The sequence below is a fragment of the Pomacea canaliculata genome, linkage group LG14, assembly GCF_003073045.1.
Source record: "Pomacea canaliculata isolate SZHN2017 linkage group LG14, ASM307304v1, whole genome shotgun sequence".
Lineage (NCBI taxonomy): Eukaryota > Metazoa > Mollusca > Gastropoda > Architaenioglossa > Ampullariidae > Pomacea > Pomacea canaliculata.
Window position 1 is genome coordinate 15,235,614 of NC_037603.1, and position 15,439 is coordinate 15,251,052.

At 40.6% G+C, this 15,439-nt stretch overlaps 1 long non-coding RNA gene across 1 annotated transcript; it reads right to left on the bottom strand.

Annotated features, from left to right (window-relative positions):
• Nucleotides 1–4,986: 4,986 nt before the first annotated feature.
• LOC112555432 lies at nucleotides 4,987–13,455 on the bottom strand. The gene is made up of 3 exons (XR_003097499.1): nucleotides 13,409–13,455; nucleotides 5,440–5,515; nucleotides 4,987–5,198 (listed from the first exon to the last, which is right to left on the bottom strand). It is a non-coding gene; the product is annotated as an uncharacterized LOC112555432 (long non-coding RNA).
• Nucleotides 13,456–15,439: the final 1,984 nt, after the last annotated feature.

The window sequence follows — 15,439 nt, forward strand, 5'->3', positions numbered from 1 at the left end:
AGCACATGACGGTTCACAATGATGAGAAGCCTCACAAGTGCAGTGTATGTAAAGCTGCATTTAAAAAATTATCCAATTTGAAACAACATACGCAAGTTCACAGTGATCAGAAGCCTTACCAGTGCACTATATGTAAAGCTGCCTTCAAAAGATTATCTGATTTGAAACAACATGTGACGGTTCACAATGATGAGAAGCCTCACCAGTGCAGTGTATGTAAAGCTGCCTTCAAAAGATCATATGTTTTAGAACGGCACATGGCGGTTCACAATGATGAGAAGCCTCACCAGTGCAGTGTATGTAAGGCTGCATTTAAAAGATTATCCCATTTGAAACATCATACGCAGGTTCACAGTGATGAGAAGCCTCATGAGAAGCAAGGTTTATAAAGCTGCATTTAAAAGATTATCCAATTTAAAACGACATACGCATGTTCATAGGGATGAGAAGCTTCACCAGTGCAGGGTTTGTAAAGCTGTTTTTGAAACATTATCCTATTTGAATCAACATAGGCAAATCCAAAGTAACAAGAAATCTTCCGAGTGCAACATATGTAAAGCTGCCTTCAAAAAATCAGATACTTTGAAACAGCACGTGCAGGTTCACAGTGATAAGCCTCACAAGTGCAGTGTGTGTAACATTGCCTTCAAAAGTTTATTTCATTTGAAACAGCATATGCAGGTTCACAGAAATAACAAATCTTACCGTTGAAGTGTGTGTAAATCTGCTTTTAACTTCTTCAATTGGTTTGAAAAGACACAATCTAATTCATAATTATTTTGAATCTTACCCGTGCAGTGTATGTAAAGCTTCTTTTAGACACTTATCTACTTTCAAAAGACACAAGCTGAGTCACAATGATTCTAAACCTCACCAGTTTGTGATGTGTCTAAAGTTGCCTTAAGGTCCTCACCTGCTTAGAAAATTCACATGCTAATCTACAATGATGTGTCAAGTGATTTGTGTGTAAAATTGCTTTTAGGTATGCATCTACTTTAAAAACACAGATGATGACCTATGATGGTGTTTGCTGTTACCTGTGCATGCTAGATAAAACTGCATTGAAATTCTTATCAAGTCATCATACTTGCAAAATCTGGAAAGCTGATTTTAGATGATCTATTTTGAAAACAGGAAGGCTGATCCCTAGAGGTGTTAAACCTTCCTACTGCCATATTTTTAATGCTGGGATTAGGTCATTCAATTTCAAGCAACACATGCTCATTTGTTGCTGTGTTACACCTCACCAGTGCCGTTTGTGTAAAGCTGTTTCAGGCCATTTTTTTTTTTAAAATATGACATTGTGATTCACTGTGATCCTAAGCCTCCTCAGTTCAGTTGAAGAGACTATTTGAGAGCAGAGTACATGTATTTGAAAATTCACATGATAAGCTACAGAGATAAGGGATGTTAAACCTTAAATACCTCTGCAGTGTGTGTAAAGCTGCTTTAAGGGACTTGTCCTCCATCAGTTACAGGTATCACCAGTAAGAAATTCAGCAATGATTAAAAGTTGTAGTTGTTTAAAGTATATCATATTGACACATACAGGTATATTCAACTTATTTTTATTATTTAATCACAGCTAATTTGCTAAAATTAAGGAATGGGAGCTGGGGTTGTGTGTGTGTGGGAGAAGAAAATAGTAATTGATGGAAAGGAAGTCAGAGAGTTGAAGGGGGCGAATAATAATTTATGTTGTAGACATTGAGGCACTCCTCTTGGTTTTTGTATTGTTGAAATTTCCTTGCATTTATTTTCTTCTTGATTGTTCTCTCTTTATATCTTTTTCAAATTATTTGTTTTGCTGCAAAATAAAGTTCTCCATTTAACATTTGTTGAAACAGAAAGTATTACTTTTTATTTAAAGTATCTAATACAGTTGGTTTTAGATATAGTGATTTACATTTATTGCATGGACACTGTTTTACTGATTTTTAAAAAAAAATTAATGTTTGCAGAGCACTGCAATTGACATAGACCTAATAAAGGCAAAATGTTTGGATAGAAGGTTTTTTAGCTTCCTGATTCTTTTTGCTCATTGGAATTGATGGCATAATAATTGCAATTTTTTTTTAATGAGTTTTATTACATTGTGTATCCCTTGATATGCGTATGAAGATCTTATTCCTACTGGAGGATAAATTACTCCAAATGACTGAATAATTTACATCTGCACGTAGGAATTTCTTATTCTGAATTAATTGTGAAATTTTATGTTTGCAGTGTTCATAAAATGAAACAGTTTGCAGCAGATACATTGTTTTGCTTTGTTTGTTTGACTTTTATGATAAAAACGTGACATCCTCAGTTCTAGTTTATTAAAGCATGAATTTGCAGGCTTTCTTTTTGAGATATTTTGCAATGAATATGTTGGGCTAGTGTTCATTAAAGAAACTATCAAATGCAATTTGAATGATTTTTTTTAATTTGCAAAATGGTAATTAATAAAAACAATTCAAGAAAATTACTTAGGGAACTTCAAGGAGTTGTCATTAAGCACTAGCAGAGAAGAAGAGAGAATGTATGAAAGAAGGAAATAAAAATGTCACATTCATCTCATGTCACATTCATCCTTCCGTGTGACATTTTTTAGACATAACTCTAAGCACTCTTAAAAATTAACTTCATTATTATTAGCGATTGATCCTTGATGTGGTCTTGTTACTATGTTCATATGTATGAGTAGTATGTATGTGTGCGTGATTTATACTTGCATATGTTGTAGGCTGATAAGTAGGGATACACTAACCTTGACCACCTCTTAAGTAGATGGAGGACAACAAATGTAGAGTTCAAAAACCTCTTATATATACTAGTTATATCTAAATTCCGTCTACAGGAAACTTTTCTAGCAAAACGAAAGCTGATAGTCATGAAAGTCCAGCGGTGTGAGTGGAAACAGGTGAGCTTATGCAACAAGGTGGGGGAAACCGTAGCTGTCTGCTTTATGTCCTGTCTCCTTTCCCAATCAATTTGCAGGTGTCGCCTTAAAACAGCGCAGACGAACTTGAGCTTGTTTCATTTTGCCAGTCCTAAATGTTTGCCTTATTTCTTTTGTAGATGTACTGCAAATGTCTATAACGTTTGCATTCCTTAGCAGGCTGGATATTTAATTTAAAAATGATTGGAGGTAGAATTATAAATTACAGTTAATGGTTTCAACTTGGGCTTTGGAGGGCTGAGGGACTATGAAGGGCTGAGAGGTGTTTTTATGGTGGGGCTTTGGAGGGCTGAGGGACTATGAAGGGCTGAGAGGTGTTTTTAGGGTGGGGCTTTGAAGGGCTGAGAGTTCTCCCAATACCCGCAAGGGGCCGATGCACTTTACGCTTCCAAAACACGCCTGGCTGGGAGTGTAACTTCCCTTAACGGCCCCATTTCTCAGCCCGAAAGGTGCCCTTTCGGGGCCGATGAACTCTTGCAGGCTGGGTTGTGTGACCTGACTGCTTTGTCGTCTGCTAATAGTTTTCTTCACATGCAGCTTAAGCGCATGGTTATTGAACTAAATCAGACAATCATCACCTGCACTCAATCCTCTCCTCCCCCTTTCTGTCTCTCTGACCAGCCTACCATCCGTCCTCCTAATGTTCGGAGGCATCGACGCACATCAACACCTTGTTTGCGTGAAATTGTCCCGCCATTAAGCGCGTTATAGGGGGCGCTGTGTTCCATGTCTCTCGTTCTCTGACACATGGCTGACTGCGGAGCAAACCAAAGCCATAAAACGGAGGATAACAGCCTGGCGGTGTTGACCACCAACCCGTGACGGCACGTGCATTAAGCGGACGGAAAGAGCAGTGGAGCTGGTGTACAGAACAACACACAAGTTAAAGGCTTACTAGGAAGCAGCATTTATTTTCAAACTGCGAGGTCGATCTGCTCATGCGTGTCTCTTGAATGGGTCTCGCATGAAACCAAACACGTGTCCCGGTAGTTTTTGCTTTGCTGACCCCAGGATGTGGGAATAGGGGCACAGTGACCACCTTCAAATCTTTCAAGGATGGGCTACAAGAGTTTTATCTCATCTAAGAATAATAGTTACTACAGCTATAATTATCTTGAATTCTCAGGTTTTACGATGATGGAGCCTAGATGACTCCATTTTGTGTCTTCATCCCTCTAGTAAATTTAGGTAAACAGTTTGAAAAAGTTGATTTTGAATTCAGAAAAGCCTTTTCCTTATCATTCACTGTAATATTTTGTATTGAACTATTAGCAGTCCCGGTCTTATCTTTGTTGTACACCTTAGTAAGCCTTTAAATTAGAATTTTCTGACACGTGCGGCTAAACACACGGATGCTTGCTAACGGTAAGATGGACGTTTCTACATCTCCTGGAGGGTACCTGCAACGCTCTCCCAGAACTTCCAAAAATATTAAAAATTTGGCCATAAATACCGAAATAAATTTAAAAAAAAAATAAATAGTAACTTGTACAGAAAATGGTATCAATGAAAATAAGAAATCTTTACAAGGAACTAACCACACTGTCAGACTTATTGAAACAGTGGTGGTGTTTATACATTGTCCAATAAACAGCCAAGTAAACAAGACAACCTAAATTCAAGATATGACAGTTTATGTCGAGAAATGTGCTCTGCTCTTCATTTATCGGCAGCATTATCAGGTCACCTGGTCGGCAAGATGGTCTGATCTTCTTCTCCACTCTAATGTGAGTGTATGCTCACGTGTTATCAGAGCAGCATCATAATCAAGTTAACATCAGCAGCTTTCCCATTAGCACACGCAGACGACAATGCATTACACGTTGGGAGGGAAGATGACATACCAGCTGGACCTCAGCTCAACAACAAACATCTGCACGAAAGTTCTATCGTCAAAAGATTTATGTCTGCACGAAGCTATTGTCCTCACAAGTACCAGTTCCACCAGAATTTCAGCTGTTGTCCTGGATTACAAAAATATTTATTTTTGGTACATCTGTAAGTGGCTTCACAAATAATAATAATAATGATGATGATGATGTCAGGCTGCATTGGGAAGAAAGGAGGGGGCAATGGAGTGTTCTTGCCGAGCCAGCAACTACGGCTACATCGTGGCATCCCTGTAAACAGATGTCACATCCACACAAAGACTGGTGTGTCTGAGACGAGGACCAAGAACCATGTGCATCTAATCCTCGCTATATTGGTTCACTAACTGATGTTCCACCAGACAGTCTGTTAGGGGAACCAGAATCTGAAAAACAAATTGCAGGAAGAAAGAAGCTTTTATGTTGTGCAATCAGAGGGATAAGATTACTTTCCTCTTGTGATGGAACTTAAAATATCATTTTTTTCTGGATGTACCTTTTTGTAAACTGCTGATATGAGGGCACATGTCAAGACAGCAGCATTCTTATTATTTAAAATATATTTCATATTACCATGAGTTGCTATTCATTAGATGATAGATGACTTGGTGTCCGCTTCATACATACCTAGACATTGCAGTGATTATATTTGAGTTAAACCGCTGATGTCTTTTGGCTTTTGGGAATGTTTACCAGACTGCAACTGTAATGAGAAAAATCCCACACTTTATATGAAGATAGAAAACAATCAGAAAAGCAAAGTTCTATTTGTTATAAACGAGGGAAAAAAAGCCCCAACAGCAGAATCTGTAACTTTTCTCTACCTTCCAGGAGAAAAAAAAACCTCTATATGTATGTATCTCAAACTCAGCAAACTGCTGTGATTGAGAAGTAGTTTGGGGAAAATTCTCTCACTTTTTTATTTGAACTTATGAATGAATCAAACATCAACTGAAGGTACTCACTGTAGGCACTCGGTGAGGAAATTTGCTTTGAGTGTCAATAGACAATAAAATAGAAATTTTAACAAGTCTGATTACACAGTAGGTAAAGGCAGCAAATACTATGTATGTCGGTTGTGGAAGAGAATGATAGCCGGAATAACATATTGTTTTACCAGTAAATTTATGATTGTCACGGACCAGTCCGTGCCACCCGTGTTTTTCGGGGTGTTGACGACAGTGATTTGCTGAGTTTGGTGGAAGGAGGTGGAGGGGAGCGGGGTGGCGTAGCCAGCCCTGTGTGTTGTCCCTCTACCTTGTAAAAATCGTGGGCTACGTGTATTCTGGACACCACGTGAGTTGTGGACCTCACGAGCGAGGCATGAAGTGCTCACCCGTGTGGGGTGTGACAGAAGGAGTATATATATAGAGGAGAGTTGAAAGCCTAGGGGGGCGAATTTTGGATTAACGCAGACGGTGTGTAAAAGTGAAGAGGCTGTTTGGAAGTTGCTGGCTGGAGCGAGGTGTGTCGTGTACTACTGAGGGGAGACTCCAGAAACGAGTGGGGAGACGCTGCACAGTCTCCAAGAAACTTTGCGATTGTCTGCGGAGAAGCGAACTCTACTGCTGTGTGCGGGGAGTGAGGCGCCGGGCTCGAGAGGTGTCATAGCCGGAGTCGGTGCGACGACGACGACGACGACACCAGCAACTGGAAGGATGGTGGCCTGAGTAGATGAACCCTCCCATCATCCCAAACAGCCAGAGAAGTTACGACGACGGGAGCGCCGGGAGGGAAGGCCTGTCTCCAGCAAGTCTACTGCTGTGTGCGGGGAGAGAGGAGGACAAGAGCCGGCGTGAGAAAGTTCAGGAGACACCTGAGTAGGTGCCAAGGACTGGGCACCATCGTCACCCACGTGGCGGGAACACAGGGCTTCCACCTGGTCCCTGACGTCCCTGGCACGCTTCATACATCGATGCTTCAAAATGTTTTCGTAACATCATTGTGTGGAGAAACCTGTTTCTGCCCAACGATTGTAGACATTGAGCAGTGTCAGGTACAAAAGAATTTCGAGAGACAAAAGAATTTCGGGGGAGCAGTGTCAGCATGGACCAACTTGTCTTTGGGCTTGTAGATGGTGCTATTGACAGACAGCGTTGCTGCGATGGTGATGATCTCCTACGAACATTTGTGCAGGACAGCAAGTGAGACAGTCTAATCAGTTTTTGCATTATTTGTATCATCAAGCCTTTTCGTGTGATTGGCGGTCTCCAGCAAAACACGGGAGGCAAGGACTGGTCTGTGACAATGATCTACCAACTATCATATGCCTTCCATCAATCGGTCTACACAATATTCCCTGACATTTACTGTATAATCACACTCGATACATTTTCTGATGCTTAATCAACAATTGTGTCTTAGTGATCCGGATACAAAAGTGCAACCAAATAAACTGAATTAATGTTTAACTGCTTGTTCCATGTTGTTCGACAAAACAAGAGTTTATTTTTGGAATGTGTTATCCGACTTTTTATTAGATGAACTTGGATGGATTTTCAAAAATTGAATTTTAAAGACACATTTATAAAAATCAATTCATAACACTTTGTCGAAAGGATTATTCTCTCCTGAAAGACATTGATTATGCAAATAAATCACTGAAATAAATAAGGTTAGCACAGAATCATCGAACAGCTTGCTGCGCTCTGGATAACACAAAGGATTATTTACGGAAACAAAGACAATGCCACTTCTAAAAATATTATTAATGTAAGTTAATGACAGAGGTACGGACCGTGCAGCAATGAAGAAGGAAAAGACAAAGGAAGACTTGGAAAGTAAATTAATACATTAGAAAAAAGACAGGAAAATTAAGTTCTTGAAAAAATTAAAGAACATGTGGAATTAAGATAAATTACGGGAAAAAATATAAAGAGGATTGCCATGTCAGAGAAAAAAAAAAATTTTGTAGCCTCAAGAAAAGAAACTCCTTTAGGAAAAAAACGATGAATCTAAAGATGATTACTTTTTTGAAGAGGTAAGAAAAAAGGAAACCAAATTTTAAAAATAGTATCAAGTGGGTTGTATAGAACGATATTTTGCTCGCAGTTGATCATATACACCTTTTGAACAGACTCATCAGCATATTCTTTAAAATATGTCCGCAATATGATGTAAGTACAATATTGACCATGCAGATGAGTGTTACAGTGTTATCTACAACATCTAACAGATGAGAAGCCTGTGAGGTTTCCTCCCATATTGATCACACCGCCCTCACATCCTCCCTGTCTGTAGGAGGACCGTAATTAAAATGCTTTGTATACCCTGGGGGCACAGCCGCTAAGCTTTAGGTTTTTAGCTTTTGGAAAATCCTGGGAAATATTAAAGAAATTCAACATAGGAAGTTTTTGTGCCAGTAGATGATTTTCTTCCATTCCTCCTCCCGTCGTGTTGGGGCATATTTTCTAAACTATTTCCATGGAAACCTACAAGAGACCAGTCGTCTGCCCACTGGGAATAATCGACCAGTATTACCATTTGACGTCCGACAATGAGTCTGATGTATCAGTAAGAAACGCCAACATCACAAGCTTAAAATTTTCAAGGAAAACTAAAAATGAGAAGCCAGATCTGCCATCTTTGTGCAGAATATTGTCACGTGTCGCACTGGGAGAGGCGGTAGCCGGAGAAAGGGAATTTCTACGTCACTGCGTTTTACGTCATTTTTGTTTTTGCGTCATTGCCAATTGCAGTGACGTAGGAAGTTTTTCACTTGGGGAGCAGACGGATAGGAAAAAATGGCGCAGAAGACATTGTGTGAGGTGTAGTGTTCTATTTCTCTCTTTAAACTAAGTCTTCTGTGAGCCATAAAAAAATTATTCCAGTGGACATTGTTCAAATATTTTGAAGAGTATTTATCCGAGTAATGAAAATTCGAATGTAGGTTTCCTCTTTTGTGAAATCTTTGTAGAACCATGCAGATGCAACTAGAAGGGTTGCTTTTATTTTTACACAGACTAATTTAAACCAAAGCATCTTCTTCAGATAATAACTGTAACAAGAAATCGAAAAGGTTCGCCTGAAATCATGTTGGTGGATGTTGACTTCCCGAGGTTTAATATCAACTTGTAACAATTTTCATAAAGTTTAAGAGATTAATTAAAAGTGTCGTGCATCCATTCTTTACATCTAAAAGCTATTATTGTAATTATTGTCCTTTAAATAAATCAGTTTTATTGTTTATATTACTGACCATAGTATGTGAAAGTTTTAGTAAAGAAAGTATAGTTGTATAACACACATATTTCTGCTCACATTATCTAACATAAACTTCATAATGCAGGTTATGGACAGCGTATAGTTTTCTCCAGTGTAAAATATAAATTGTTTCTGAATTATCCGTTTTCGGAGGACAGTCTGTTTCTCTTGAGCTTTCTTTCATATTCTACTATTCCCCCTCAAAAATCCAGTGTTGTCCATAGGAATGGGAATCCCATGGGAATCCCATGGGAAACGTCCCATGGGATGGGATGGGATGGGACAGCACACATTTGTATTTCCCATGGTAGTCGATACTTGATATTGCAAAATAAATTTACTGTTATTTCATTCATCAAGGATTTAAATCTTTCCTCTGAATCATCTATTGTATGTGAAGTAGCAGGAATTATAGAACAAAAGCCGAAAAGTGGTTTTCAGTGTTGTCCATAGGATTGTTAATACCATGGGAATCCCATGGGAAACGTCCCGTGGGATGGGACGGGATGGGACAGGCATAAATTGCCATGGGACGGGATGGGATGGGATAGAAAAATATGTCCCATGGACAACCCTGCAAAAATCCCCTTTCATGTCGGTTTGAGCATTTTTAGGATTTCTGGTGTTTATGAATAAATTAACAACATCATCGGCATTTGATAGTGAAAATATTTTTAATATGGTAATCATGATAAAATTCAAAATCCACTTGACCCAATATGCTTGCCATTGTTTTTTACACATGAATTCCATGCCCCATTGAAGCTTCCGGTGATGGACAGCTCCGAGTCTCTTTGTTTTCTAGCATCTCCCAGAAGCAGCAGCCACAGAAAGGAAGCGGGCAACAGCTCTATGGCATTTATTGAATACTTGCCACTTCTTAGCTCATCTTTCTCAATTGTGCCAGTGTGGTTGTTCAGGTTGGCCAGTCAACCGTACCCTCTCTTTGTGCAGGGTGGGGTACGGGTGAGGGTCTTGTCCTCTTCGGAGTTATCTCCCTTCCCCAGCAGACGCTGGACGTCACTTTTGACCACATCCGCTTTGCCCTCTTCTTTTACTCCCCTTTGTCCAAAAGAACTGAAGGACCGAAATGGTGCCGGGGCTGATTAACGGTCGTGCTTTTGATGCCCGAAAACCACGTGCCTCCCGGCGCATGCGTGCGAAATTGAGGAGCAGGGTCCTTGCAACTACAAACACCGTTGTTGTTGACTATAGAAGCGGAGTTGTTACCCATTACCCAGAATCCTCTCCCCTCTCGTCCACATAACAAACGTATTTCCGTCATCGTGGACCACAGTGCCCAGACGTCTGTTCCTGCTGCACTTACACAAGTTTCTGGCAACGAGAGTTAACCGAGAGGTCTTAGAGTGCAAAGAGGTAATTGTAACAAATTATATTTTGTTTGCAGCCAGCCATGCCCTCCGATTTATTTGACACCAACACGTCACGGGACCCGTTGTGTCTGTCTAGTCAATGTAACTCAGTTCTAGATCGTCCCAGTAAGTTTTAGTAATCGAGCATGTGCGTGTGTCCAGAATGTTCAGCACGAGAACGCATGCGTAAACAATGTTTTCTAGACATTGTCTCAGAAACTGTATACAAGCACTGAGAGATACAGAGCGTGCAAAGGTTAATTGTTAATTCAGTCGTCTGTCTGTCTGCAAGTCTCATCAATTGTTCCCACTTTTAGCCAGCATGGCTCCTCATTCTTTTTTCGGAGATCATCACATAAACAAACTTTCAATAAACATGTTTGACTTTCCAAAAGGATGGTGTGGATTGGGTTGGACTGAGATAATGGCAACGTGTTCAAGGACCAGCAGGTCGTTAACGACGACATGAAAGCTTGGGTCGTATGTGTCATCATTAACATCGCCTTTCTACCTTGGTCTTACTGCTGTAAACATCGAAGTCATCATATCCTTGGTCATCGTCAGAACTTCCAGAAATTGTCATCGTCTCTGTCGTATCCACTCCTTGGCTTTTAACTCAGAAGCCTCATCAAACAGCAGAAATTGAGGATTATAATTAGCAACAGCGCACCACGTGACATCAAAGTTGCTGTTAAGAAAGTATGAATAAAAGCACTCACATCATCTGTAGAGGCACCTGAAAAAATTTCACCCTGGTTTGGAGGCGTCAACAGATCACAAAACCGCGAAAGGAAAAACATAAAATATGGTGTTCCTGTAAAAAAATAATTGAAGACAGGGATGGACTGCAAATGCGTGGACGCACCTTCTGAACATAATTCGCATCCTAAGGAAGAATGAATGAGTGAATAAGAGAGATTGAGAGAAAGGAAGAGTGGGTGTATTTCGGTCAGCATCTGACATCGTGAATTTTACCGACCTGCGCGCGCCACCTCTCAAAGGTCGATAAGCAGGCCTGTCCCCAGGCAGGCGGGGTGATTGCCATTTGGTCGATGAGACAGGACGTGAAGCGCATGCGCACAGGCCGCTTACAAAGAGCAGCTGCAGTGAGCATGCGCTTGACTTGCCGCCCAGGAACCCACAACTTGGCTGCTGATGAAAGGATTACGACAATATTAATAAACGCGCGAGGCACGGGCAGCACGAGGCGACGTGGAGTCGTGTGCTCGACACCAGCGTGCGTCCTAAGTGCGACCTAAGTGCGACCTAAGCTAAGCAAGGAGTCTGGCCAGAGGTCGGTTGCATGAAGACAGCGCAGGTGTGAATATTTTGCAGGGAAAGTGTGATCCCAAGGTTTAAGAGTTATGTACACGAAATTGTTTACAGGGTAGGGGTCAAATTATTCTTTGTAGTTGCGTAGATGCGCATGTGTGTTTTATTTATTTATTTATTTATTTTTGGTATGCGTGTGTTTGTGTGTGTGTGTTACCTGCACGCCTGGTCGACAACAAGAGCTTTAAGAATCCACTCCCTCAAATCGATTAGAAGAAACTACTTTTTTCAGTCTCACGATGCAGTGACGTGGAACATATGTGCCTATAATGTCTGTGATTTAAGTCATTTACCGAGCTTCAACAAGTTCAGCTTACAGCCATCAACCGGTTTATTCCACGCTAACATTTGGAATACAGGGAATACATGCGCCTGCATATTTAACTAGCTGTCTAATTTTTCATACTTGTAATTTAGACCATATTCATTTCGCCTCATAATTTCAAGATACTGCAGGTTGTCTAATCAGGACGGAGAGTTAGCAGTTTCCTAGTTATATTAATGGGTTAAAAAAATAAAGCATTTGAAAACTGATTGTTTGTGTTAGTTCAAGGAAGGAATTTTATCCAGAGCTATATTCTTAAATAAATGTCAAAAGGAATAGTCATGAGCATTATTCTCAGGAAAACGCCAAAACAGATATCATCTTTTTAATGAATACTTGGAAAAATAATTAGCCACAAGCTGTTCAGAAAGTAAAGTGTGTGTGTGTGTGTGTTCGTTATATGTTGTATTAATGTCTTAAGAACTGAAAGGTTTGTGTCATTCGTCTTAAACAGACAATATTCATTGAGTGAGTGAGTGAGTGAAGACTTTTCTATGTAATTGGAATGTGAAGGAAACAACTTTCTCTTGCTGTTTCCCTAAATAGCTTTTTGCCGGTAGGAAACTGCTTGTCAGCTGCTTCATCTATTAGTCCCCTCCTGCGACCCCCAAAGTCACGAGACTAGATGTCAGTAAAAAGTCTTCCAAAGAGTCGAACTTTCTATCTGGAGATGGCGACACTTGTGTCAAGTCCTGTGGCAGTGACAGCACGTGTGACATGTCTTGAATAGCATTTTCTCTTGGAAGACAGAGTGAGGCACAGGATGGCACGATGCTGACACGACAGAAACAAAGGAGGGATGAAAAAAAAAACAGGAAAGAGGAAGGTGGCGTGCAGAAGCCATGCGCACCACACACTGAGTGCTGACGTGAGTGGAGCCAATCAACAGGCGTGACGCGCCCCCTGGTGGACCAGTCAGTCGAGCAAAACTCGATATCACGACTTGTGTGTCGATCTGTCGTTTTTGCCTGACCTTTCCTCTCAGCGGATCAAGCAGGTTAGTGCGGCATGGGAGCTGGGGTAGGATGCTACCACCCGTGTAAAAGTTGTCGGGTAGGTCTAGTTTGGCGCTCTCTACGTAAGTAGGCTGGTAAGATGATATATACGGGGTAGAGTCACGTGATTTGGAAATAACAAAGTGTAATCAGATGATCCACGATTTGCAAGGCACTGAGCCTTCATTATTTATGCACTTTGCTTACACCATGCATCCTACTAAAGCCCTTAGGTCTTGTCTGTGGGGCAGGGAGAGACAAATGTGGTCAGCTATCTACCAACATACATGCACGAAAACAACAACAACAATAACAATAACAAAATAATAATAATAATAAATCATTAACAAGCACCACATAATTCTCACCTTTGTCCTTTGGTATGCCTCAGTCCATTATTCACTCTGTCCATGACGCAAGGGAAAGAGTCTACATCCGGGTCCGTGTGAATATTTGCATACGTTGCACGTGACCCTACCCACAGCAACCCCCAGCTACGACTGTATTCAAAAGTCTGCCGTCTCCTAGCAACCAGTATGTTTATTGACGAAGGAAGCTCACGCAGCTCGCTCTCTCTTCCTGCTCGGACATGGCGCCACACGCTGTTAGTCTCCACTTTGTTATGTTTATTATTACATTCATTATGGCGAGAAAATGAGAGGAAATTACCGTACGCTCTTTGAAGCCATTATTTTTTAAAAAGTTCTTATGTCAGAATAAGTAGTAACCCCTGGACCCTCCTGGTCAGCAGTCAAAATGAAATGTTGTGGAAGGATGCTGGAACAATCATAGAGATTATATGCATGTAGCTAAGTAATGTTTACTTGTGGAGCTAAGCTGTTCTGAACTAATTCTCAATCTTCTCTTCGTCATCAAGAAACTTTTTTTTTTTCAATTTTTCCTCATCTCTTTGATCCCAAAGCAAAATCTGCCAACTGTTGACAAGAAGAAACTGTCTTCATTCAACTTCAGGCTAGAAATACAATCTTTTCTTGTGGCTTTTTTATTACAGAAAAAGATCTTACATGCTTCATTTTGTGCAAATGTCCAGCATAGCCTTCTGGTTGTACATAGCTAAGATGATCTCTAGATAACTTCATAACATCATTTCAGTTACCTCAAGACAGGGTTGATACCCTCCTTTTATTTTTGGAGACACACACCTACAAACATCCACATGCACAGACAGCAACACCACAGTTTCAAGATAACTCGTGGGAGAGCTGGGACCATACATGTCTGTGTACAAGCGTGACCTCACAAAGTTGACCTCTGTCAGAGAGGGCTCGGTGGGCCTGACCCCAGTCATGTTGACCCGCTGCTTCCTGACAACTAGACCAACACGTGTCCTTCACCCTCTCAGCTTCTGCTTGGCTTTGTCGTCCATGTCGCCCTTGAAGACCAGAAGGACAAACATCGTATCTGGCTTTAGGGTGTCTTGAGGCTAAATCCAAAAAAATCTGAACCCCAAGAGCAGATAGCTTTTACTGTAAATCTTCCTTCTGGCACACAAGGTTGGATTAGCTCTGTGGAGTTGGCCAGGCAGGGCATGCAGTTGGCAGCAGAGTGCTAGATGCTCGCCAAGAGACGGGATGAGGACACTCTCTACAAATGCCAATATGGATTCAATGAAGGAGAGGAGGTCCAACCGTCAGATGTGGCCTTGAGAGATGCACTTGTGACAGGTAACACGAAACTTTTTGTCTTTTCTTCCTCATTTAGAAAAAATAAAAATGACACTTCTCCGCTGAGATGCTAGTTAATGCAATGTAAAAAAAATACAACACGGTACACAAATGGAACAAAATGCTGGTGGGATCGTCTTTTTTGGAATGAAAGAACAGTTGTTGGAGAAAATGACCATTTTTTGTTTAGTTGTGTTCTAGTCCAGGAGTTCAGAGTTTCCACACCTCAGAGCCGATTCCATGATGTTACTAAGAATAGTTGTATGGAGTAAACTTCAACTTCACTTATATGGAGATAGCACGTGTTCACGTTCACAGAGAAAGCAAGACGAATAAAAGTCTTTTAATACTTTCTCTCGCTTGTGCCTGTCTCATTTGCAGTAAATAAAATGCAATAAATATATGAAGCGGCTTCAGTGGCTTAATAATTACATCCTCATCTGATAAAAATTAATGATGAATAATTGATGGTTGATAAACTTCTCATACAAGTCTTATCGCCTAGTATCAATCTTTATTACACCTTTATTAATTACTTGTTGATTGGACATACTGATAAAAATTCAAATATCTTATATATTTGTATGAATCCCCCCCCCCCTTGACGAATTTTGTTTCTTTATGTCTTTAATCATTATTTATTGGTCAAGCGTTTGGGGACTTTCACTCATCAAAGTGTGGCAGCACAAGTCGCCGGTGCCTTTTGACGAGAGA